Source organism: Pongo pygmaeus, chromosome 13 (genome assembly GCF_028885625.2).
Source record: "Pongo pygmaeus isolate AG05252 chromosome 13, NHGRI_mPonPyg2-v2.0_pri, whole genome shotgun sequence".
Lineage (NCBI taxonomy): Eukaryota > Metazoa > Chordata > Mammalia > Primates > Hominidae > Pongo > Pongo pygmaeus.
Genome location: NC_072386.2, coordinates 37,740,984 through 37,768,507, shown reverse-complemented (window position 1 = coordinate 37,768,507; position 27,524 = coordinate 37,740,984). Strand labels below are relative to the sequence as shown.

General features: G+C 37.2%; 1 protein-coding gene and 1 pseudogene across 4 annotated transcripts in view; one reads left to right on the top strand and one right to left on the bottom strand.

The window, feature by feature from the left end:
* SLC24A2 (solute carrier family 24 member 2) overlaps positions 1-27,524 on the bottom strand; it is a 428,870-nt gene that overhangs the window by 189,422 nt on the left and 211,924 nt on the right. The window lies entirely within an intron of this gene.
* On the top strand, positions 13,215-13,673 carry LOC129044272 (uncharacterized protein C11orf98-like; annotated as a pseudogene).

Genomic DNA, 27,524 nt, shown 5'->3' with positions numbered 1-27,524 from the left:
AATGGTCAAATGTGGAGCTTTTAACAAGAGGTAAGTACATTATTGTTACCTCCTGTCTTCAGAAAGGGCTAAAGAATGACCAAGGAGTTCACTGCATTAACCTATCTGTAAAAGCAGTAGATACCAAATGTCATACTTATGTCATAGATGAATGGCAATTATGTATGCATAACTAAAAGTATGATTTAAAAAATTCTCTCAAGGCTTATCAGGAAACCACATTAAGCAGAACAAGTCATCTATCTTTAAAAGCCATGAACTATCTTGTCAAGTCACAAAACAGTTGCCACTTGAACTCTGGGAACAGACTTTCAAAGACAGATTTCTACAGGTTTTTTTCCATTAGAATTTTACAGATACTAATAATGACCTCACTAGATTTTCTTTTGATTCATGCTAGAAAAAATAGACTGTAATTTAGATATTGTTTGAAGATGGACTGTAATACCATAAGACAAAATTGAAGCCACCTTATTAAAGTTTTTTTTATTCTTTAAATTTCATGTTTAGCTTCACTGTGGATAAAATATGCCAGCAGTAAAACATGAAACATGGCTTTCTCTTTGAATTGCAAACAAAAGATGCTTTATCTATTTTGTGACTTTAGGTGGAGTAATGGTTTCTCATCCTTCCAATAATCACTCTTTATCCACTCAGCCTGCTTTATTTTTCTTCCTAGCACTTGTCACTATGCATCACATTCTTATTTGCTGTGTTTATTGTCTCTTTCCTCCACCAAATGTAAGCTCTATGAGGGCAGGGACTTCATATTAGTCATGAAGTCTCCCAGCACCCAGCAAAATGCCCAGTACATAGAAAGTGCTCGATAAAAATTTGTTAGATGAATTAATGTTGATTAATGACCAAACGTTTACAAATAGCAAATTGTCTCATTTTTCAAGCTTTACTCATCAGCTTCAGATCCAAAAAATACATACTTGTTAGCCATTTGACCTTAGGCAAGTCACTTAACCACATAACTTCTAACAGGTTGTGTTTCTGTCTACAAAATGGGGACATTATTGACTGATAGGGCATTTGTGAGCATAAAATTAGGTAACATCCATGAAAGTGTTGGTTTGTCTATCTTTTATTTATTTACTTATTTATTTTTATTATTATTATACTTTAAGTTCTAGGGTACATGTGCACAATGTGCAGGTTTGTTACATATGTATACATGTGCCATGTTGGTGTGCATATACCCAAAGGATTATAAATCATGCTGCTATAAAAACACATGCACACGTATGTTTATTGTGGCACTATTCACAATAGCAAAGACTTGGAACCAACCCAAATATCCATCAATGGTTTGTCTATCTTTGTAACCAGGTCTCTGATCATTCATCTGTCTATATATGAATATAGCCTGTTGGCAAAGGATCTGGTCCATGGTAGGTGCACCATGACTGTTTACTAGTTTATTAATTTTTAATTTTAATTTTGCTACAGGAAGTAATGATTTCCTTTTCAGTTGTTGATGGCCCTGTCTAAAACCAAGGACAAGAAATCATTAGATGAAAGTATTGCCTTTATATACCTAAACTCTTACTCTTTATATATCTTCAATATAAAGAGATTTAAAAATGGTGTTTTTTCCAATCAAGTACATTTAAAGGACAAAAATAAGAAAAGGACATCGACAAGACTGATAAGCACTAAAGTCATCTTCCCTGTCCCTCCTAAAAGGTCAGTTTCATTTCATTTTTAAGATGCTTCTCATGTACAGAAGACAGTGTTGGGAAAAGATGAGTTTGATTTTTATAAAGGTGATTTCCGAGGCACTCTTTACTTATTTATTTTTTTTTAAAGAAAACTTCTTTCCTTTCTTCCTTCCTTTCTTTTTCTTTCTTCTTACCTGTCTTTGTTCATTAACTAGAATTAAATTAAGTTTTTGGTATTTCCCACAAGCAAGATAAATCCCTAAAAAACCGATAGGTTGGGGGAGGAAAAATGGTCAATAGAAACTTTCTTAGAAGATGAAAATGTATGTCAAATCCTCTTCAAATCATAATTTTCAAATTCTCACTGCTAAGACAAAATTAATTAGTTCAACTAAAACAGAGTTGCCAATTAAAACACGGTTAACTAGGATTCTCTAACAAAAAAATCCCAAATCTTACACTGTTCATTCTAAATAAACATGCTTTTAAAAGATTAGGAAAATAATTACCTATTTGCACAGGAAAATAATAAATGATGAAATCTCAACAGATAGGGTAAAGATATACATAATATTATCTTAGCAACTGGCTCAATCACTTCCCACTCAGTTTAAACGCTTTAATAAAAGGCACTTTATACAAGGAAAGTCCTACATCAAGATTATTACAGATTACATTTATGTTAAGTATTTGTTCTCTCACTAATGGAAGATTTCCTCTCTAATATTTTTTCTAAACAATTTGTTAACTGGAGGAGAGGAAAACAAAATATTTTTTTCTAATATTCTATCGAGGACTTATAATTTATTTTACTTTTATTCTCTGATAAAGAAAAGGCTACAGGGAAACTAGCAGGCGAAAGACTTTCTAAATGTAAATGCTGCCCAACGAAAAAAAGAACTGTGATTAGATTATTACGCATAATAGGCATCAAGGGTTAACATTCATATACGGAGAAATGCATGTCAAATTGCACATATTTTAAAATTCACTTTAGGAATTTATCATAAAGAGTTCAGATATGCACAAAGATAAACTTCAAAGGATAATCATAGCAATATTAGTTACAGAGGTAAAAAAAAATACAAATCTTTGTTTCCCACCGCATTCAGGCAAGTGAGAACTACCCTATGGAGACAAGAGGCTGAGCATCTGCAGAATTTAAACTTAGGAGGCTTGGACTCAGGGATACCAAACACAACCAAGGGCAAGCATGGCATACAGAGTGAAAATGGAGGAACTGGGCAAATTGCTGTACTAGGCCCCTCATCAAGTTGATTTCCCTGTTTTTTTCTTTTTCCTCTGGCAAAGATGGGAGCTGGGGAGAAGCAAATAACCCCAGAGAGAACGCTGTTGGGGATTTAAATTTGGGGCAAATAAAAAGGCCGGCCAGCCATATATTTATCCTAGAGCAGCAGTTCTAACTGGAATGGGGTGGGGGTGGGCTTCCCTAGGGGATAGAGACATTTTTGATTTCCAAAACTGGAGGGGCATGGTGCTACTGGCATCTAGTGGGTAGAGGCTAGAGAAGCTGTTAAACATCCTGTAATGCACAGAACAACAAAACAGCCCTCACAACAATGAATTATCCAGCCCCGAATGTCAGTAGTGCCACTGTTAAGAAACCCTGTAATAGAGTGAAGCCCACAGTTCACACCTGTCCCATGTCTCCATTACTCACACAGGACTTTCAAAGGCTCTTTTGGGCTTTACCCTTAAATACGATTGGCTTGCCTTTTACCAGACACTTGAGGAAAGCCCTCACAATGAAAGTCAAGACAAAAACCCACAAACATCAACCAAACAACTGAATAAGAAAAAAAGTATTGGAGAAAACAGAAACCATTAAAAATCTTAAGAAGAAAAACTGTAATTGATACAACCCAATCTAAAATACAATTTGGCAATATCTAGCAAACTTGAAGCTAAACCCACCTGAAACCCAGCAATTCTGCTTGTAGGGATTTGTCTCAGAGAAATTCTTGTACATGTCACTAGGAGACATGCACAGATTATTCATAGCAGCATTGCTTGTTAGTAGCAAAAAATGAAAAACAAACAAAAAAAACCTAGAAAAAATCTAATCATTCACCAAAAGAGAATGGATAGATTAATTATAGAATATTCATATAATTGAATGCCAAAATCACTTAAAATGAATGACTTAGAGCTAAGTATCTCAATACAGATATACTTCATAAATATAATGTTGACTTAAGGAAAGCAAATTACAGGGGACCACATTCATTAAGATACTATACAAAGTTAACAAGCTTTGAATAAATACATGCAACAACTTTACTGTATCTCCTTTAAGGCAGGGGTCCCCAGCCCCTGGGCTGTGGAGCAGTACCAGCCTGTGGCCTGTTAAGAACCAGGCTGCACAGCAGGAGGTGGGCAACTGGTGAGTGAGCATTACTGCCTGAGCTTTGTCTCCTGTCAGATCAGTGGTGACATTAGATTCTCATAGGAGCAAGAACCCTATTGTGAACTGTGCATGTGAGGGATCTAGGTTGTGTATTCCTTATGAGAATCTAATGCCTGATGATCTGAGGTGGAACAGTTTCATTGCAAAACGATTCTCCCCACACCCCTAAGCCCCAACCTCTGTCTGTGGAAAAACTGTCTTCCACGAAACTGGTCCCTGGTGCCAAAAAGGTTGGGACCATTGCTTTAAGGATTCATACTCGTCTACCAAATCTATAAGGCAATACATTTTAGCTATCCTCCAGACTGAAGATGGGAAAAACAGGGAAATCAACTTGATGAGGGGCCTAGTACAGCCATTTGCACAGCTCCTCCATTTTCACTCTGTACGCCATGCTTGCCCTTGGCTGTGTTTGGTATCCCTGAGTCTGGGAGGTTGGCAGGAAGGAAAGTAACTGGGATGTGTATTAGAGAACTTTGAGTATGTGATGTTTTATTTCTTAAGCTGCATTTTGGGTCTACTGGTGTTTGCTATATTTTTCTTCTATATCTTTTGTATGTTTTAAATTATATTAAATAAAACCTATTTTTAATATCATCAGAAAGATAAAAGAAAATATTGCATCCAGGAAAAAGTAATGTCTCATTCATGAAGTAGGAATTTAATTCCCCAAACATAGTAGTTCTAAGAAAATCTAATGTGTAGTAAAGCTATTACATGCTTTAAAATATAAAATTAAAATGTATAGGCTTTCTGTAAAAAATTTGTAATTTAATTTCAAATATATAATTTAAATTTAACCGTAATGGCATCATTTTAGAATTGAGTTTTTCTTTTCTAATAACCAGGTATATAAGGCAACTTTGTCATGTACCTGGTTTGAAAATGTTATAATAGATCCCAATACGTCATATGCCATGTCGAGCTATTTTCTTTTAAGTGTTCTTAATACTAAGCATTGGGGTAAATTTTCAATTGCTAAAAAGTGTAACTGATTATATTTGAAATATTTAGCAGTTATGATCCACAATAACAATTCTAGGAAATTAAAAAAATAACATGTTAGTCAATGTTTTAATTAATATATTAAGAACCTACACAGGTGATTGCATCAATGGCTATTGAAATTGAAATAACAACTTCTGAAATTACTTTAAAAATATCTTTTTCTAAGAACATATGGACACATGGTGGGGAACAACACACACTGGGGCCTGCCGGGGGTGCAGCGGGAGGGAGAGCATCAGGAAGAATAGCTAGTGGATGTTGGACTTAATATTCAGGTGATGGTTTGATCTGTGCAGCAAATCACCATGGCACATGTTTACCTATGAAACAAACCTGCACATTCGGCATATGTACCCCAGAATTTAAAATAAAAGTTGAAGAGAAAAAAATCTTTTCCTTGGCACTAATGTGTTCTAACCGGAGAACTAATTTAGGAATTGAGAAAAGCATAAAAAGTATCTGTTCTTTTTAATTGCATAAATAAGTGATACAAAAAAAGTTCTGAGTGAGTTCTATAAGTAAATATTTTAATTTCCTTACACTGGCTTAGCTAAAATTATCATTTTGTCATTTTAGAAAGATTGCATTATTATACCAAGTAGTGAAACATTTAAAAATATACATTTAGCAGGTTAAAATAATCATGTTCGTCTTTTAAAGAAAAAGATCCTCAAAGAAGACACAATTCACACTTTCCATTTTTCATTGACATCATTAAGTACTCATTTAAATTAGTTTTGGAAACTGAAATAACTTTACATTTTTTGGATATGGTGGCAAAGTTCACCTGAAAAAACAATTTCTAATTTAATCATTCCTTCATACATGGTGTGTTCCCTCTACAAGTGAAAACTCTATACTTCTAATATATGTAAATATATATTAAGATAATGGCCAATAACAAAACAAAACAAAAATGTTTTAATATGGAAACATTTTTATCAAATTAAATTTCCCTGGCTAGTTATTGAAATTTATCTTATTTAAACGATTTAAGTTTATTCTAGCAAGGGCTTCTAAGGTGGAGATGCTAATACAGGTTGACCATCCCTAATCTGAAAATCCAAAATCTGAAATGCTCCAAAATCCAAAACTTTTTGAGCGTGGACATGATGCCATATGTGAAAAATTCCACACCTGACCTCATGTGACAGTACTCAGTCAAATTGCAGCCGAAACTTTGTTTTATGCAAAAAATTAACAAAAATATTGTATAAAATCACCTTCAGACTATGTGTATATGAAACATAAATAAACTTGATGTTGAGACTTGGGGTCTAATCCCCAAGACATATCATTATATGTGTATATGCAGATATTTCAAAGTCCAAACAAAAAAATCTGCAATCCAAAACACTTCTGGTTCCAAGCATTTTGGATAAGGGACAGTCAATCTGTATAGCTGTGTCTACCAAAATAAAATGGTAACCAAGAAGACCTCTAAAATTAGATTTGTAAAATCTCCCTCAGCTCTAATATTTCATTTACTCATCCCTTCATCTTTAATGACTTCAGTCATTCATTTGTTCCCTCCTTTTAGAGACTTCCTATGTGCCATGCACTGTGCACTCTGGGGATATAAAGAGAAACAAAAGAAATTTGCTTTAGCTATAGTACATCAGTATGAAAGGTGGGAAGGGATCACAAATCCAAATATCAAATACACACAGAATTCACTCTCTGTATTGCAGAAGGAAAGGAATCCTGCCTAGGTGACGTGGACCCACCCATAGAGACCCTTTGTATGGGAATTGTACCACTGCTCTAGCACTTTGCTCACAAAGTATGGCATATCACACTTCCATTCATTTATAGTGGAAGACATGGAGGCACAGAGAGGTGAGAGAACTTGTCAAAAGTCACAGAGCAAGTCAGAAGGCCAAAATCAGAATATATGGTCTATCGTAATATTTTCAACAAATGTATTGAGAACTTGACAAGTGTTTGGCTTAGAACCAGGAATGGGGACTACAAAGATGAATAAGATGGAGTTCCTGCCTAGAGGTGCTTATGCTCTGGTGCTGGCAGTTCCCAGACTCGGGGGTTCTGGCAATTACTGTAACAGCTGATTGTCTTGGTACCTACTGCTGGGTCTCTGAGTACTGTGTTAGCACATAAACAAACGTGGAACTGCATGGGGACAAGAACAGCTGGCAAAGTAAACATGGGGAAACATATTCAGTGTGGCTGTAATCTGTAAAATGCAAATTCAAAGAAGAATTTGTTTCTACCTATCCATCTTGCAAAAGTCTTAAAAACACTCAAAATGGAGAAATTGGCCCTCTCATCCACTGCTGTTGGAAATAAAAATTTTGTGTTTAGATATCAAAGTTGCAGCATTATGTACAGGCTTATAACCAGGAACAATTATGTTCAACAGTAAGTGAATAATGCTTCACTAAATTAAGGTTATATTCATGCAATATTATGATACATGAGTCAGTTTCTTAAGATTACTGAATGACCCGGGAAAATATTCATCATCCAATGTTAATTAGAAAACCAGCATATTAAACTATATATGGCATGCATTTTCTAAAAATACTTTCCTAAAAATACAGTATGGATACATATCTGTATCATAAACACTGGAAAGAAATGTATCAAATTAATACTTGTGATTATTTCTGGGTGGTGGTATTACAGATAATTTTTATTTTTCTCCTTTGTATGTTTTCCAAATTTTCTGCAAGGAGATTCTGTTATTTAATAATTTAGAAAAAATAAAAGTAAGTCTTAAATTTTTTTTCTGACTAGATGATTCTCTGAAATAAACTAACTGCTCCTGACTGGTTTCAGGACACCAATGACTCAGCCCCTTCTGGTTAGGACACACGGATGCACTAGAGAGGTCCTGAAACCTGAGCTCCATGACACAGATTTGTTTTGCTGCTTACTGGCTGTGTCTTTCTGGGCAAAAGAGTCCTGAGCCTCTGTAATTGTATTTGTAAAATGTGGCAATTGATGTATGCCTCACAGATGAAGTTTAAGGACAGTATAAGAAAAACGCTTTGAAAAGTACTATATAAATGCAAGCTATGTCTCACCTGAGACATAGATAAGACAGAGTACACACTCAAATCCCAAATGGCCAACTGCTTGGTTTTATGACATCACTTAAATGACAAAACCTCTTTGAGCCTTAGCCTCATAATTTGTCAAGTAGAGATATTACTGGCTTCTTCAGAAGGTGGATGTGAACTAAACACCTTTTGCAGGACTCAGTAAATGTTAGCTTCCTTCCTTTCTTAGGCTCTGTCTTTCCCCATTCCATTCTTACTCTGAAACAAGGCTTTAAAAAAATGCTCTGGCATCAGCACTTTCTATTCTAATTTTAAAGCATATTATTTACTTTGATTTTTTTGATACGTTAAAAATGTATGGATTCTTTTTCCTTTCTCCACCCGTTTACGGTTTGGACAAATAGCAAACACAAAGTAAGCAGAACTTGGGAAAATCAATGTGAGGACTGTGGACAAATTTTATGGGGTCATTTGAGCCTGAAATTTTCCACGGAAAGCTCTGAAACTCTAAGCACTTTCCATTAGGGCAGGCAGAGTAGGAAGGGTAAGAATGTCCTTGCTTTGGTAGGCTGAAATTATTTCAGCAATTAGATCTCCCTAGATTCTGGATTTATCTAAATATACCTGTGACATTCTTTAAATGTGCAGAACTCAGAATTTCTCAGGCCTGGTTTCTGTAGTGTCAATTGACAACCACATGTCTTGAAATTTTGTTTCCTTTAATTAACCTTCTCCATTTTCAAATCAATTTTCTCACTTCCTCATGGTGTTACTGCTATTCTAAGGAATGCAGACCTAAGGGATCAACATTTCAAGACTCCAAAGTTTCATATGCCAAGGCTGGAACTTTATACACAAATAGATATCCAAGAATACTTGCTGTTCATTCTGTACACCCAAACTTAAAAATTCAAGAGCTAAGATTAAAGTATCAGAGGATTGAGTCCTAATTTACTATTTGAAATCTGGTCTACCTTGTATAAGAATCTTTTCTTGTGGGAATGTTGAAGATTTTCGAAAAAGAGAACAACCCACTGAAGGCCCTCCCTGTTTAGGGAAGATTAACCTGCTAGGTGCTAGTAGACTGATCAAAGGGGATGATCTGCATGTACCATGACTGTGAAGACAGACTAAAAAGGAAGAGGCAGATAAAAGACATATTGTAGCAGAATCCGCCAGTGCCCAGTCCATTTTTCCAGAGTCTTAGCACTTCACTGTGTTCTGGTTGATTTCTAACTGACAGCTTCTACTCACCTTTAGTTGAGTGCTAAGGAATTCATACCCCCATGCCAAGCAGCACTCAGTCAATGACTGGTAGGAGTTGGCACATAAACACTCCAGCTCTCCTGCACTTTGGGTGGAAGAACTCTGAGCTGTGTTGTATTATTTTCCTATTGTTGCTGTAAAAAAATTACCAAAAACTAAAGAGGCCTAAGGAAACATGAATTTATTACTGAACAGTTCTGGAGGCCATAAGTTTGAAATAGACCTTATTGGGCTAAAATAAAGACGTAGGTTTAAAGATAGTACACTATTGCTTTGAAGGATGCTGACCAATCTTCTGGTACAAGTAGACCCAAGCTGTGGCCAGCTTATTCTTTGAAGGAGCCTTCTTGAATTCCTCTTCTCTTTATAATCAAAGCCAAGACAGGAGAATGTGCTGGTGAAAATTCCTCCACACTATGCTGAAATCAATCATATCAGGCCTCATCTTAATCCCACTTAATTTAACTTAATCCTGCCATTTGATTTAATCTATCTAATTTAATCCCACTTTGGCACAATCCGAATCTAGAATACTTGAGTCAAATCATCTAATACTCCAAGACTAGCAGTAGCCTATCCTGGATGGAAAACCATAACAAAGTTACAAGGTACATAAAGTCAGAATCTCTTGTTTTTCATTCTGGCTATAAATAACCACATGATCTTAGACTAATCACTTAATCTCTCTCTGACCGATTTCATTTCTTCATGTAAAGACAGAATTAATAAAACTCCTTTTTTGAGAGATTTCAGAGTTAAATGGAAAACTCTGTGAACTTGCTTTGAGTTCTAATACAATAGCACTAATCATGATGATTCGAAGGACAGTAAACCTTTTGTTTTTCCCATGAATGCAGGTTTTAGTCAAATGCCAGCAAAGTATTCTCTGTACACTTGGTGCTCCTAAAATATTTATTGTTTTTCATAATGAAGAATAATGTCTTATGCAAAGTAATCTATTCACAAACTTTCTCCCAGTTGGAATTGATATATGTTGAGCCATCTCAGTTATTCTGATAAAGACCTTCACTACATTTGTATCTAACTTCATCAGAAACAAATGATCTTCTCGGTACACTTTGGGGTTCTGCAAGATTTAACAATCGATAGTGACTTGTTGCATAACAGAACACTTGACTTTTTGCTCTATTTTAAATTACATTTGAGTATTTTTTATTGAGAATCTATTAAATCTAGGGCTCCCAGAACTGGTCTTCCAGTAGTTTACATAATAATAGTTACAATAACAACCAATGTCAGCATCTTGCATTATAGTTGGCAGTGGCTTCCTATAGTTAGATGTTGCCGAAACTTCAGTCATTTTTATAACATCAGCATGATATTTTGCCATATTTTCTTAATTTACGTGTTTCTATTTACCGAGTGTTTTATCTTAAATTGAGTTACCTTTTAAAATTTAAATGTTTATTTAAAAAGTGAACTTCATATCACTACCATACCTAGAAAACCAATATTGCTTGCCATAAATAGAAAATAAATAAATTCATTGATTTAGCCATTCCATAAAGTATACATATAGCAAAACATCATGTTGTGCACCATAAATATATACATTTATATTTGCAAATAAAAAATAATTTTTAAAAAGAAAGTAAATAAATGCAATTCAATGAAAACAAAACAATATTGTTCAGTTCCTGCCTATACTGTTTTGGGTAAAGGTTCCTGAGCTTGAGATACATTCTTTTGTGTATGTGTGTGTAAGTGTGTGTACTAGAGACAAAGAGAGAGAGAGAGAGACTCGCATATCTTATATCAAATTTAGAGACAAGCTCTACATTGAGACTTTTGGTGAATTATTTACATTTTTGGAAATGACATGATGGATTAGAATCTTAGTAATCAGTGCAGATACTGTATCCATTTAACAGGTGATAAAGCTAGGGCTCACAGAGATTACATGACTTATTCCTTGAATACTCAGTAAATGGCAGAGCTGGGCTTCAAACACGAGCCCTTTCATTCCAAATCCTGTGCTTTCTCTATTGCACTCAAACCTTCTTGGAGTGAGAGGGGTTGCAGAGGGCTTAGATGAAGCACACTGAAGATCCATTCCCTCTGTCATTTATAATCCAGTCAAGGAGATGAGAGGGACCAAAGTCATATATTTAAGTTGTATCAAGAGAAAGTAGAAAAGTATGTTTTGAGATAATTGGCCCAAAGAATAATGGTGAAAATATTTAGCAAGTGAGCCCACTGAAATTTGGACTATTAGGGAAGACTTTCTGGAAGAAGCAAGATTAAAACTCTTGTGTTGAAGGGTGGATAAAATCAGATGAATTGAAGACAGAGGTGAAACCATTTCAAGTGATAACAGTGCTTTGATCAGAATAATCAAAAATATCAAAGCTCTGTCTTGGTTCACTGCGGATAGGGGAAAATGCACATATATGACGGGAAGTACTATGGCTACATTTTATAGTCTTATGTGCTATGAAGTATGTAATCATAGCACATAAGAATGAATCACTATTTTGTAATCCTTAAAAATAAATTATTTCCCTCAAAATATGTATGATTCAGCAAACTATCTACAGGACTTTTTCTCCTAAGGAAATAATGATGGATATATGCTAATATTTGTAAGAATGTGTCTCATCCTAGCAGGGCAATTGGAAATAACTCCAGTGTTTGATCATATGGGGCTTAGTTACATAAAATTAACTACATCAATACTGGGGTCCCTGTGCAATCTCCAAAAAAGATTTCAACCTTTGCTACTAAAACATGATCTGTGGACCACTATTTTCACCTTTACCTGGAACTTGCTAAGATTCAGTTTCTGATGCAGTAGGTCTGGGGGAGGGCCTGAGATTCTGCATTTCCAACAAGTTCTCCAGTGATTCGTACATGCATTAACATTTGAGAAGCAGAGGCACATGATTAATGACATGGAAAGATATTTGCAATTAAATGAAATAGGCTGATTTCATAAGAATTAGTTCCATATGATACTATATTAGTAAATTTTTAAATAATGCATACATTCACACATAAGAGAAGAAAATAGGGAAAGAGAGAGAGAGTGTGTGTGTGTGTATGTGCAAGACAGACAGATGGGAAGAATATATATTAAAATACCAACAGTGGTGGAATTACTGGAAATTATTTAAATTTTTTTCCTATGTTTGTGTATTTGCATCTATTATAAACATGCCTCTTTCAAAATATAAATAATAAAACTATATTTTCAATTCCTTTTCTGTTTTCAGAATTTTACTGAGTTCTTTCTGGAAAAATAAACAGGAAGCAAGAGGTTGAACTGGAAGAAAACAACTCACAGGGATTTAATCAATGTAACAAGAAACTGTCAGAAGAGAGAAAGACTTAAAAGACAAGAATTTTCCACTAAGTGTGAAGTAAGTCTGTGTAACCTTCATGTCCCTAGTGCTCTTGGCATTTATTTTAAAAACCAAACTTTTTTTTTTTTTTTTTTTTTTTTTTTAAGTAAGGCTATAAAGCTCCAGGAGCATAGACATTTTCAAAACTGCCAACTGGGAAAGTACTTTCAGGATGAAAGAGATCGGTTTCCCTTAACAAGTATTTCTAGTGGTATTACTCTGAGTTCTTGTTGGGAATATTCCAGCAATGTCACTTAGAAGTTGAAAGAGGACCCAGCTGCTTTGTCAGAATGATTCTTTGCCTGCCTTCTCCCTTGGAAAATTTACCTTAATCTTTATTCATTTCTGTGAGTTGTCCCCATTTGGGTGATCCCTTTGTTCTCAGCATATGATGGTCAGAAAAGGATTCAGATTCCAGCTTCACTATTTCTTTGCTGCTGGGATATTTAGGCAATGGAAGTAAGTTAAGATGATTAAATGAGATAACGCAAATAAAACATTTATTATAAAGGAACTACTTAAAAAGTTAACTGATTGGGAACTGGCATTGTGGCGTGACTATGAGGACTCTCTGGGGAAAGATCAACTGGTCCCAAACAGAACTGAAGGAGAAGCTGTTCAACCACCTGTGGGTATTGAACTGGGAGTGGTGTCTGAGGCACTGGGTGGTTGGGGCTGTGATAGACCAAGGGCTGATCATGCAGCACCACCTCAAGAAGTGGGCATCCAGTGCACGTACCAACATTACTCTGTGCAGGAAGAAGCACAGAAAACTTCTCCAGCAGACCCAGCTTGCCCAGAAAGAGAAGGCAGCCATGGAAGTGGAAGCCCCTCAAAACTAGCCAGGACTAGTGAACCACAGCTCAAAAGGCAAAAGAGGACAAAAGCCCCCTAGGATGTAGAAATGAAGGACCTTTGAACATCTTTATTTCTGCCTTCATTTCGTTATGTACCCAGTAGTCATTCAGGAGCAGGTTGTTCAGTTTCCATGTAGTTGAGCGGTTTTGAGTGAGTTTCTTAATCCTGAGTTCTAGTTTGATTGCACTGTGGTCTGAGAGACGGTTTGTTATAATTTCTGTTCTTTTACATTTGCTGAGGAGTGCTTTACTTCCAACTATGTGGTCAATTTTGGAATAGGTGTGGTGTGGTGCTGAAAAAAATGTATATTCTGTTGATTTGGGGTGGAGAGTTCTGTAGATGTCTATTAGGTCCACTTGGTGCAGAGCTGAGTTCAATTCCTGGGTATCTTTGCTAACTTTCCATCTTGTTGATCTGTCTAATGTTGACAGTGGGGTGTTAAAGTCTCCCATTATTATTGTGTGGGAGTCTAAGTCTCTTTGTAGGTCACTCAGGACTTGCTTTATGAATCTGGGTGCTCCTGTATTGGGTGCATATATATTTAGGATAGTTAGCTCTTCTTGTTGAATTGATCCCTTTACCATTATGTAATGGCCTTCTTTGTCTCTTTTGATCTTTGTTGGTTTAAAGTCTGTTTTATTAGAGACTAGGATTGCAACCCCTGCCTTTTTTTGTTTTCCATTTGCTTGGTAGATCTTCCTCCATCCCTTTATTTTGAGCCTATGTGTGTCTCTGCATGTGAGATGGGTTTCCTGAATACAGCACACTGATGGGTCTTGACTCTTTATCCAATTTGCCAACGAGAACAAAGACACAACATACCAGAATCTCTGGGACACATTCAAAGCAGTGTGTAGAGGGAAATTTATAGCACTAAATGCCCACAAGAGAAAGCAGGAAAGATCCAAAATTGACACCCTAACATCACAATTAAAAGAACTAGAAAAGCAAGAGCAAATACATTCAAAAGCTAGCAGAAGGCAAGAAATAACTAAAATCAGAGCAGAACTGAAGGAAATAGAGATACAAAAAACCCTTTAAAAAATTAATGAATCCAGGAGCTGGTTTTTTGAAAAGATCAACAAAATTGATAGACTGCTAGCAAGACTAATAAAGAAGAAAAGAGAGAAGAATCAAATAGACGCAATAAAAAATGATAAACGGGATATCACCACTGATCCCACAGAAATACAAACTACCATCAGAGAATACTACAAACACCTCTATGCAAATAAACTAGAAAATCTAGAAGAAATCGATAAATTCCTTGACACATACACCCTCCCAAGACTAAACCAGGAAGAAGTTGAATCTCTGAATAGACCAATAACGGGCTCTGAAATTGTGGCAATAATCAATAGCTTACCAAGCAAAAAAAGTCTAGGACCAGATGGATTCACAGCCAAATTCTACCAGAGGTACAAGGAGGAGCTGGTACCATTCCTTCTGAAACTATTCCTATCAATAGAAAAAGAGGGAATCCTCTCTAACTCATTTTATGAGGCCAGCATCATTCTGATACCAAAGCCGGGCAGAGACACAACCAAAAAAGAGAATTTTAGACCAATATCCTTGATGAACATTGATGCAAAAATCCTCAATAAAATACTGGCAAACTGAATCCAGCAGCACATCAAAAAGCTTATCCACCATGATCAAGTGGGCTTCATCCCTGGGATGCAAGGCTGGTTCAACATACGAAAATCAATAAATGTAATCCAGCATATAAACAGAACCAAAGACAAAAACCACATGATTATCTCAATAGATGCAGAAAAGGCCTTTGACAAAATTCAACAACCCTTCATGTTAAAAACTCTCAATAAATTAGGTATTGATGGGACGTATCTCAAAATAATAAGAGCTATTTATGACAAACCCACAGCCAATATCATACTGAATGGGCAAAAACTGGAAGCATTCCCTTTGAAAACTGGCACAAGACAGGGATGCCCTCTCTCACCACTTCTATTCAACATAGTGTTGGAAGTTCTGGCCAGGGCAATCAGGCAGGAGAAGGAAATAAAGGGTATTCAATTAGGAAAAGAGGAAGTCAAATTGTCCCTGTTTGCAGATGACATGATTGTATATCTAGAAAACCCCATCGTCTCAGCCCAAAATCTCCTTAAGCTGATAAGCAACTTCAGCAAAGTCTCAGGATACAAAATCAATGTTCAAAAATCACAAGCATTCATATACACCAATAACAGACAAACAGAGAGCCAAATCATGAGTGAACTCCCATTCACAATTGCTTCAAAGAGAATAAAATACCTAGGAATCCAACTTACAAGGGATGTGAAGGACCTCTTCAAGGAGAACTACAAACCACTGCTCAAGGAAATAAAAGAGGATACAAACAAATGGAAGAACATTCCATGCTCATGGGTAGGAAGAATCAATATCATGAAAATGGCCATACTGCCCAAGGTAATTTATAGATTCAATGCCATCCCCATCAAGCTACCAATGACTTTCTTCACAGAATTGGAAAAAACTACTTTAAAGTTCATATGGAACCAAAAAAGAGCCCGCATCGCCAAGTCAATCCCAAGTCAAAAGAACAAAGCTGGAGGCATCACGCTACCTGACTTCAAACTATACTACAAGGCTACAGTAACCAAAACAGCATGGTACTGGTACCAAAACAGAGATATAGATCAATGGAACAGAACAGAGCCCTCAGAAATAATGCCACATATCTACAACCGTCTGATTTTTGACAAACCTGACAAAAACAAGCAATGGGGAAAGGATTCCCTATTTAATAAATGGTGCTGGGAAAACTGGCTAGCCATATGTAGAAAGCTGAAAGTGGATCCCTTCCTTATACCTTATACAAAAATTAATTCAAGATGGATTAAAGACTTACATGTTAGACCTAAAACCATAAAAACCCTAGAAGAAAACCTAGGCAATACCATTCAGGACATAGACATGGGCAAGGACTTCATGCCTAAAACACCAAAAGCAATGGCAACAAAAGCCAAAATTGACAAATGGGATCTAATTAAACTAAAGAGCTTCTGCACAGCAAAAGAAACTACCATCAGAGTGAATGGCAACCTACAAAATGGGAGAAAATTTTTGCAACCTACTCATCTGACAAAGGGCTAATATCCAGAATCTACAATGAACTCAAACAAATTTACAAGAAAAAAAGAAACAATCCCATCAAAAAGTGGGTGAATGATATGAACAGACACTTCTCAAAAGAAGACATTTATGCAGCCAAAAAACACGTGAAAAATGCTCATCATCACTGGCCATCAGAGAAATGCAAATCAACACCACAATGAGATACCATCTCACACCAGTTAGAATGGCAATCATTAAAAAGTCAGGAAACAACAGGTGCTGGAGAGGATGTGGAGAAATAGGAACACTTTTACACTGTTGGTGGGACTGTAAACTAGTTCAACTATGGTGGAAGTCAGGGTGGCGATTCCTCGGGGATCTAGAACTAGAAATACCATTTGACCCAGCCATCCCATTACTGGGTATATACCTAAAGGATTATAAATCATGCTGCTATAAAGACACATGCACACGTATGTTTACTGTGGCACTATTCACAATAGCAAAGACTTGGAACCAACCCAAATGTCCAACAACGATAGACTGGATTAAGAAAATGTGGCACATAAACACAATGGAATACTATGCAGCCATAAAAAATGATGAGTTCATGTCCTTTGTAGGGACATAGATGAGACTGGAAACCGTCATTCTCAGTAAACTATCGCAAGGACAAAAAAACAAACACTGCATGTTCTCCCTCATAGGTGGGAATTAAACAATGAGAACACATGGACACAGGAAGGGGAACATCACACTCTGGGGACTGTTGTGGGGTGGGGGGAGGGGGGAGGGATAGCATTAGGACATATACCTAATGCTAAATGACAAGTTAATGGGTGCAGCACACCAACATGGCACATGTATACATATGTAACAAACCTGCACATTGTGCACATGTGCCCTAAAACTTAAGGTATAATAATAATAAAATTAAAAAAAAAAAAAGAAATGAAGGACCTTGAAGATGAGAGCTAAACCTCTTCCTCTAGAAGATTCTCAACTGGGTCCAGAAGGACTCAGTGGTTGTTTCAGAGGACTTTGGCAAAAGCAGTGCCCCTTTTCACTCACCAGATTTCCTTCTCCCTAATCCTCCTGTGGAAGGATGTCTTTGGGAGGGAAGAGGGTACAGAAGAAAGATTGGAGAGGGGCCTCTTTACAAGTCAACTCCATTTGTAATAAAGCCCTAGCACTCTGAAAAAAATTTTTTGACTGATTAATTCATCATTCAACAACTGTGTACCATGTGACCATCATCTGCCCCTATGGGTAGAGGATGCAGATGATCCCAGACATGTTTCCTTACCTCAAGATGCTTTCAGGTAAGGGGACATAACCAAGGAAAACACAATTACCCTGCAGTGTCACAAGTGCCATGACAAGGAGAGGGCCAGGTATCACAGGGGCAAATAAGAGGAGTTCTAGCCCTATCAGGGGGGTGGTGGTGGTAAAGAAGTCTTCCTCACCGAAGTGACATCTACATTGAGATATGATGGACCAGTAGGTCTCGGCCAGGAATAGCTGAGAAGTTCCAGACAGTGGGAATAACACATTTACAGGTTCAAATATGAGAAGGAACACAAATGTTCAGGTGCTCAACAAACTAAAAGTGCTAGGATATGAGTCTGGGGAGGAAGGTAGCGGCAGTAGAAAGAAGGAAAATGATACGAGGGATCTGTAGAGCCTGGTCATGAATGGGCCTTGTCAGCCATGCGGAGGAAGTTTCACTTCATCCAAAAGGCTGTGGGAAAGATCAGGGTCACATATGGTCTCATGGAGGTTTTAGGCAGATTGTTCTGGCCACAGGTGGAGAAAGACTGGAGACAAGCCAGGAGGACTGCAAATCAGCCAGCTAGGAGGGTGCTGCAGGAACACAGGGAGAAATGATCCTACCCTCAAGCCAGTGGAAATGGATGACTATAAATGAAATGAGATTGGTGATTTAACTGCAAGCTGGGAGATGATGGAACAGACCCAGAGAATGTACTTAATAAATGCCTATTTTGTTTTCTTCTCCATAGAGATCTATTGGCCACTTCAGGCCAAGGAAAGATTAACCCAGCAGTAGCAGAAAAAATATCTTCTAGAAGCAAAATAACTGTGTGCTTAGCAGTTCTGTAAGTAAGGTCTGGGAATTCTTGAGGGTCACTGCATTTCTATTTGACGGGTCTGGGAGGTCAAAACTATTTTCATAACAATTCTAAGATGCTGTTTGCCTTTTTTGCTTTTATTCTTTCACAAACATGCAGTGGATTCTTCCAGAGGCTACATGATGTGTGATAATGCAATTCCTCTGACGGCTAAAGTTATATGTGCCTGGATTTTCTTGAGCTTTAAATTTGTCCCAGTTTTAATTTCAAATATAGTAAATACAGAAAGATATAGTCCCCATAACAAAAGCTCTTTGGGGTCCTCAATAATGCTTAAGAGTGTAAAAGAAACCTGAAGCCACAAAATTTGACAACCCATGCCATAAACATTTAAAGAACATTTTAAAGGCATCCACTACCAAAAGCTTAAAAAAATTATGAGTGAGGATAAACTCTACGCTGATCGAGGAGCCTAATTCTTATCTTAGTTTTGTTGTTCTTTCAAATCTGAGCCATTGCTGGCTTAATCTAAAGATAATGCCTAGGATTTCATTTCTAGAAGAACACATCCAACTAACAAAATCAAAGCACATACCGTACAATGTACTAAGTAGAAATATGAAATCCATGTCCACAATTCTGAATATACTTTGTTCTTTAAACTTATTTTTAAAGTTGGAAAACAGAGTCACTGAGTAATACTCGTATCTTAGCACAAAATCTCTGTTGTGTAGGCAGAAAAGCAAAATAGAAGCGACAGTGTGGGCAAGTGGAAAATAACACAGTGAGGAGAAATGATACAAACTAGACTCAGAACCAGAGCTCTAAACGCAAGTTGCCAACCCAAAAGGACTTCAGGATCCCCTATGAACCATTATTTCAAAAAACAAGGGCATTTGGCTAGCCAATCAAGCATAAATCTGGTAGTCATCCACACATCATTTGAAGAGGCCTGGAGACAATGGAGGACAGTTTTCTGTGCCCCTGAACAATACCAAAGTGGCTGCCCTTCCAAGATGTCAGTAGGTGTCTCAGCACAAAAAGTCTGGGGAAGGTCAGGATAAGAGCAATACAGAAAATGGCTCCAGAGACTGAGGTCAGTCAGAGTTCCACGTTTAGGACGAGGATTCCATATGGCTGTTAGGAATGTGATATGGCTAGTACACTGGAGGAAGTGAATGCTTAATTTTATTTCATTTTCACTAATATAAATTCAAAGAGCCATGAGTCTAGTAATGACCACATTCGAGAACTCTATTCCAGAACTTCAGTGAAATGATCTTTCCAACCTGTGGAGAGCCAACTCTAAGATCTCCCATCATGGTGCAAGATGGGTTTGAATGTACTTTTCAGGTAAACACATATGTGAAATCCTTGTCTCCCACCAAAACCCATTCAGCTTCCTAGGACATCTGCCAGCAATGCCAGCTAGTTCTCCTTGGGGAGTTTGGAATAGGAGCTTAGTAAAGAGGGAAGCAGAGCAGACAAATGAGAGGCAGCAGTCTTGCCTGTTACCCCATGTGACCTGGCCCTGAACTATCTTCCAAATTCTTTTCCTGATCTGTAGCTGCTTGTCACTGTGCTCCAGCGACACACACCCTCTAGTTCTTCCTAGAATATACCAAGCAAGTTCCCATCTCATAGCCTGTTGTGTTTATTTACTTTCTTCTTATCCTGGAATGCTCTTTCTCTGGATCAGGGTTTCTTAACTTCAGTGCTAGTGACATTTTAAGCTGGATAATTCTTTGCTACAGGGACCTGCCCTCTGCAGCATAGGGTGTTTAGCAGCATCCTTGTTCTCTATCCACCAGATGCCAGTACCATCCTTACCTCAGTTGTGACAATTAAAAACTTCTCCAGACACCAAACTTCCCTGGAGAGGCAAAGTCACCCTGGTTGAGAATCACTGCCCTAGATATCTGCATGATTCACTTTCTCACTTAATTTAGTTCTGTACTCAGATGTCACCTCCAGGGAATCTTTTTCAAAACCCTATACCTCTCTGTCCCCTTTCCCTGTTTTATTTTTCTTCCCAGTATTTATCACTAGCTAACACCATATCAGATACTTCTTTGTTTCTTGTTTCTTTGCCTGCTTTATTTACTGCTGTATCCTAGCACCTAGTATCTAGTTGATTGGTAGATGCTTTATAAATATTTATTGAATGAATGAAGGAAGGAAGTACCTGTGCCATTTGTAAAGTCAAAAGAGAGACAGGAAGTTTTCATTCTGGGAGAATGGACACATGTCACAAGCAGAAAAGCTTTAAGTCAATTTAGCTATTAAAATCTGTATTGGTTGTTATATAACAATGATAAGACTTTAGCACATTTTCTAATAATGGGCATACTTTTACTGACCTTCTCTAAAATTATGCTTTGAATGTGAAAATAAATTATAATTTTAAATGTATTTGTCAACCACTTTTATAAATAGTATGCAATTTTGAGACCTAAAATTGCGGTCATTTCATATCATCAAGAATCTATGTTCTTACCTGATTTTAACATTTATGTCTATTTATTTGCCTTTGAGCAAAAGACATTTTGATAATGAGAAGAAGGCCTGATGAAAGGCCTGCATTTTCCTTCATAGTTATAAATTGAAAATGTGTTTCCAAGAGGTTTTTATTAGCATTACTGCGTGTAAGCCTATCAATTCAGTAACTCCAGCCCTAGGAAATTTAATCATGTGCTGAAGTCCTTACTTACTGGTAAGATTGAGATTTTTTTTCCCCCTGATGATTTGTTATAATCTTTCTGAATTCCTCAAGAATACTAGACTAATTTATAAGATGCTGACTTTCTTCTGGAAGAACTGGAAATATTCAAAAGAAATTACAAGCACCAAGTAAATTGCACATTCTGGAGAATAAGGGAAGAATATCCCCAAACTGTTGGTAGATGGTCAGAGTATTCTCCTACAACCTGGATCTAGCCAATTATTAAATGAAGTTCCATAATACCTCAGCTCCTAAAAATCTCCAGGGACTAAGAACTTCTGAATATATTAACTAGAATTTTTAAAAGTTAAGTAATTCTACTTTCACATTTTCAAGGTTTTTACTGATGAAAGTCTTTCTACAACAACACACACTGCTATCCTTTTTAATGATAGAAAATCTGGAACTCTGTGTGGTGTGTGTGTGTGTGTGTGTGACCTATGGTCACCCTTTTGTGAAGCTGTGCATATGCACAAACAAGGGTGGGTGCAAGTCTCAGAATTAGGACCCCAAAGGTGGCCCTAAAAGTTGATTCCTCTTCCAGATGGGGTGCAGTACTCGCAGAACCATAAAGGCAGCATCCCAAGCCTGCCTTGTAAAAAAACTGACTGCCGAATCAAAGACCAAGCGCAGCCTTTCCCTTTCAGGGTTATCTTGATTCTATAAAATAAAACAAAATAAAATAAAATAAAATAAAATAAAATAATAAAATAAAATAAATCGCCATCTTTACTTCTGTTTCTAGAGTCTCGTCAAATTTTCAGTAGTCTCTAAACCTTGTTTGTGATTTCTACAGTCAGCCATTTTGGCAACCCACATCACTTACCTTTTCCCTTCACTATTTGAATGGAGGAGGAGCAATCCTTATGAGTCATTTGAGAATTAAAAAAAATTTTGTGTATATCTAAGGTATACAACATGATGTTATGAAATACATATATAGAGTAAAATGGTCATTACAGTGAAAGAAATTAAGATATCTATCATGTCACAGAGTTACCCATTTTTCCCCTCTGTAGCAAGAGCACCTATAATCTACTCATTTAGCAAGTATCCTGAATAAAGTATGCTATTATTAACTATAGTCTTCATGTTGTACATTAGATCTTTACACATGTTTGTCTTACATATCTGCTACTTTGTACAGAGATAGAGAATAAACAGTGGTTCTCAGGAGTGGGGGTGGAGAGGAAGGAAATGGAGAGATGTAAGTCTAATGATACAAACTAATCCAATAATTTATGTGAGAAGAAGTGGGAAAAGTCTATTTCTTTTTTTTTTCTTTTATTATCATTATTATTATTATACTTTAGGTTTTATGGTACATGTGCGCAATGTGCAGGTAAGTTACATATGTATACATGTGCCATGCTGGTGTGCTGCACCCACCAACTCGTCATCTAGCATTAGGTATATCTCCCAATGCTATCCTTCCCCCCTCCCCCCGCCCCACAACAGTCCCCGAAGTGTGATGTTCCCCTTCCTGTGTCCATGTGTTCTCATTGTTCAATTCCCACCTATGAGTGAGAATATGCGGTGTTTGGTTTTTTGTTCTTGCGATAGTTTACTGAGAATGATGATTTCCAATTTCATCCATGTCCCTACAAAGGACATGAACTCATCATTTTTTATGGCTGCATAGTATTCCATGGTGTATATGTGCCACATTTTCTTAATCCAGTCTATCATTGTTGGACATTTGGGTTGGTTCCAAGTCTTTGCTATTGTGAATAATGCGGCAATAAACATACGTGTGCATGTGTCTTTATAGCAGCATGATTTATAGTCCTTTGGGTATATACCCAGTAATGGGATGGCTGAGTCAAATGGAATTTCTAGTTCTAGATCCCTGAGGAATCGCCACACTGACTTCCACAAGGGTTGAACTAGTTTACAGTCCCACCAACAGTGTAAAAGTGTTCCTATTTCTCCACATCCTCTCCAGCACCTGTTGTTTCCTGACTTTTTAATGATTGCCATTCTAACTGGTGTGAGATGGTATCTCATTGTGGTGTTGATTTGCATTTCTCTGATGGCCAGTGATGGTGAGCATTTTTTCATGTGTTTTTTGGCTGCATAAATATCTTCTTTTGAGAAGTGTCTGTTCATGTCCTTCGCCCACTTTTTGATGGGGTTGTTTGTTCTTTTCTTGTAAATTTGTTGGAGTTCATTGTAGATTCTGGATATTAGCCCTTTGTCAGATGAGTAGGTTGCGAAAATTTTCTCCCATTTTGTAGGTTGCCTGTTCACTCTGATGGTAGTTTCCTTTGCTGTGCAGAAGCTCTTTAGTTTAATTAGATCCCATTTGTCAATTTTGGCTTTTGTTGCCATTGCTTTTGGTGTTTTAGACATGAAGTCCTTGCCCATGCCTATGTCCTGAATGGTAATGCCTAGGTTTTCTTCTAGGGTTTTTATGGTTTTAGGTCTGATGTTTAAGTCTTTAATCCATCTTGAATTGATTTTTGTATAAGGTGTAAGGAAGGGATCCAGTTTCAGCTTTCTCCATATGGCTAGCCAGTTTTCCCAGCACCATTTATTAAATAGGGAATCCTTTCCCCATTTCTTGTTTTTGTCAGGTTTGTCAAAGATCAGATACTTGTAGATATGTGGCATTATTTCTGACGGCTCTGTTCTGTTCCATTGATCTATATCTCTGTTTTGGTACCAGTACCATGCTGTTTTGGTTACTGTAGCCTTGTAGTATAGTTTGAAGTCAGGTAGTGTGATGCCTCCAGCTTTGTTCTTTTGGCTTAGGATTGACTTGGCAATGCAGGCTCTTTTTTGGTTCCATATGAACTTTAAAGTAGTTTTTTCCAATTCTGTGAAGAAAGTCATTGGTAGCTTGATGGGGATGGCATTGAATCTGTAAATTACCTTGGGAAGGACGGCCATTTTCATGATATTGATTCTTCCTACCCATGAGCATGGAATGTTCTTCCATTTGTTTGTATCCTCTTTTATTTCCTTGAGCAGTGGTTTGTAGTTCTCCTTGAAGAGGTCTTTCACATCCCTTGTAAGTTGGATTCCTAGGTATTTTATTCTCTTTGAAGCAATTGTGAATGGGAGTTCACTCATGATTTGGCTCTCTGTTTGTCTGTTATTGATGTATAAGAATGCTTGTGATTTTTGCACATTGATTTTGTATCCTGAGACTTTGCTGAAGTTGCTTATCAGCTTAAGGAGATTTTGGGCTGAGACAATGGGGTTTTCTAGATATACTATCATGTCATCTGCAAACAGGGACAATTTGACTTCCTCTTTTCCTAATTGAATACCCCTTATTTCCTTCTCCTGCCTAATTGCCCTGGCCAGAACTTCCAACACTATGTTGAATAGAAGTGGTGAGAGAGGGCATCCCTGTCTTGTGCCAGTTTTCAAAGGGAATGCTTCCAGTTTTTGCCCATTCAGTATGATATTGGCTGTGGGTTTGTCATAAATAGCTCTTATTATTTTGAGATACGTCCCATCAATTCCTAATTTATTGAGAGTTTTTAGCATGAAGGGTTGTTGAATTTTGTCAAAGGCCTTTTCTGCATCTATTGAGATAATCATGTGGTTTTTGTCTTTGGTTCTGTTTATATGCTGGATTACATTTATTGATTTGCGTATATTGAACCAGCCTTGCATCCCAGGGATGAAGCCCACTTGATCATGGTGGATAAGCTTTTTGATGTGCTGCTGGATTCTGTTTGCCAGTATTTTATTGAGGATTTTTGCATCAATGTTCATCAAGGATATTGGTCTAAAATTCTCTTTTTTTGTTGTGTCTCTGCCAGGCTTTGGTATCAGGATGATGCTGGCCTCATAAAATGAGTTAGGGAGGATTCCCTCTTTTTCTATTGATTGGAATAGTTTCAGAAGGAATGGTACCAGCTCCTCCTTGTACCTCTGGTAGAATTCGGCTGTGAACCCATCTGGTCCTGGACTTTTTTTGGTTGGTAAGCTATTGATTATTGCCACAATTTCAGCTCCTGTTATTGGTCTATTCAGAGATTCAACTTCTTCCTGGTTTAGTCTTGGGAGGGTGTATGTGTTGAGGAATTTATCCATTGCTTCTAGATTTTCTAGTTTATTTGCATAGAGGTGTTTATAGTATTCTCTGATGCTAGTTTGTATTTCTGTGGGATCGGTGGTGATATCCCCTTTATCATTTTTTATTGCATCTATTTGATTCTTCTCTCTTTTTTTCTTTATTAATCTTGCTAGCGGTCTATCAAGTTTGTTGATCCTTTCAAAAAACCAGCTCCTGGATTCATTTATTTTTTGAAGGGTTTTTTGTGTCTCTATTTCCTTCAGTTCTGCTCTGATTTTAGTTATTTCTTGCCTTCTGCTAGCTTTTGAATGTGTTTGCTCTTGCTTTTCTAGTTCTTTTAATTGCGATGTTAGGGTGTCAATTTTGGATCTTTCCTGCTTTCTCTTGTGGGCATTTAGTGCTATAAATTTTCCTCTACACACTGCTTTGAATGCATCCCAGAGATTCTGGTATGTTGTGTCTTGGTTCTCGTTGGTTTCAAAGAACATCTTTATTTCTGCCTTCATTTCGTTATGTACCCAGTAGTCATTCAGGAGCAGGTTGTTCAGTTTCCACGTAGTTGAGCAGTTTTGAGTGAGATTCTTAATCCTGAGTTCTAGCTTGATTGCACTGTGATCTGAGAGACAGTTTGTTATAATTTCTGTTCTTTTACATTTATTGAGGAGAGCTTTACTTCCAAGTATGTGGTCAATTTTGGAATAGGTGTGGTGTGGTGCTGAAAAAAATGTATATTCTGTTGATTTGGGGTGCAGAGTTCTGTAGATGTCTATTAGGTCCGCTTGGTGCAGAGCTGAGTTCAATTCCTGGGTATCCTTGTTGACTTTCTGTCTCGTTGATCTGTCTAATGTTGACAGTGGGGTGTTAAAGTCTCCCATTATTAATGTGTGGGAGTCTAAGTCTCTTTGTAGGTCACTCAGGACTTGCTTTATGAATCTGGGTGCTCCTGTATTAGGTGCATATATATTTAGGATAGTTAGCTCTTCTTGTTGAATTAATCCCTTTACCATTATGTAGTGGCCTTCTTTGTCTCTTTTGATCTTTGTTGGTTTAAAGTCTGTTTCATCAGAGACTAGGATTGCAACCCCTGCCTTTTTTTGTTTTCCATTTGCTTGGTAGATCTTCCTCCATCCTTTTATTTTGAGCCTATGTGTGTCTCTGCACGTGAGATGGGTTTCCTGAATACAGCACACTGATGGGTCTTGAGTCTTTATCCAATTTGCCAGTCTGTGTCTTTTAATTGGAGCATTTAGTCCATTTACATTTAAAGTTAATATTGTTATGTGTGAATTTGATCCTGTCATTATGATGTTAGCTGGATATTTTGCTCATTAGTTGATGCAGTCTCTTCCTAGTCTCGATGGTCTTCACATTTTGGTATGATTTTGCAGTGGCTGGTACCGGTTGTGCCTTTCCATGTTTAGTGCTTCCTTCAGGAGCTCTTTTAGGGCAGGCCTGGTGGTGACAAAATCTCTCAGCATTTGCTTGTCTGTAAAGTATTTTATTTCTCCTTCACTTATGAAGCTTAGTTTGGCAGGATATGAAATTCTGGGTTGAAAATTCTTTTCTTTAAGAATGTTGAATATTGGCCCCCACTCTCTTCTGGCTTGTAGGGTTTCTGCCGAGAGATCCGCTGTTAGTCTGATGGGCTTCCCTTTGATGGTAACCCGACCTTTCTTTCTGGCTGGCCTTAACATTTTTTTTTTTTTTTTTTTTTTAAATTTATGAAGTATTTATTGATCGTTCTTGGGTGTTTCTCAGAGAGGGGGATATGGGAGGGTCATAGGATAATAGTGGAGAGAAGGTCAGGAGATAAACACATGAACAAAGGTCTCTGGTTTTCCTAGGCAGAGGTCCCTGCGGCCTTCTGCAGTGTTTGTGCCCCTGGGTACTTGAGATTAGGGAGTGGTGATGACTCTTAAAGAGCATGCTGCCTTCAAGCATCTGTTTAACAAAGCACATCTTGCACCGCCCTTAATCCATTTAACCCTG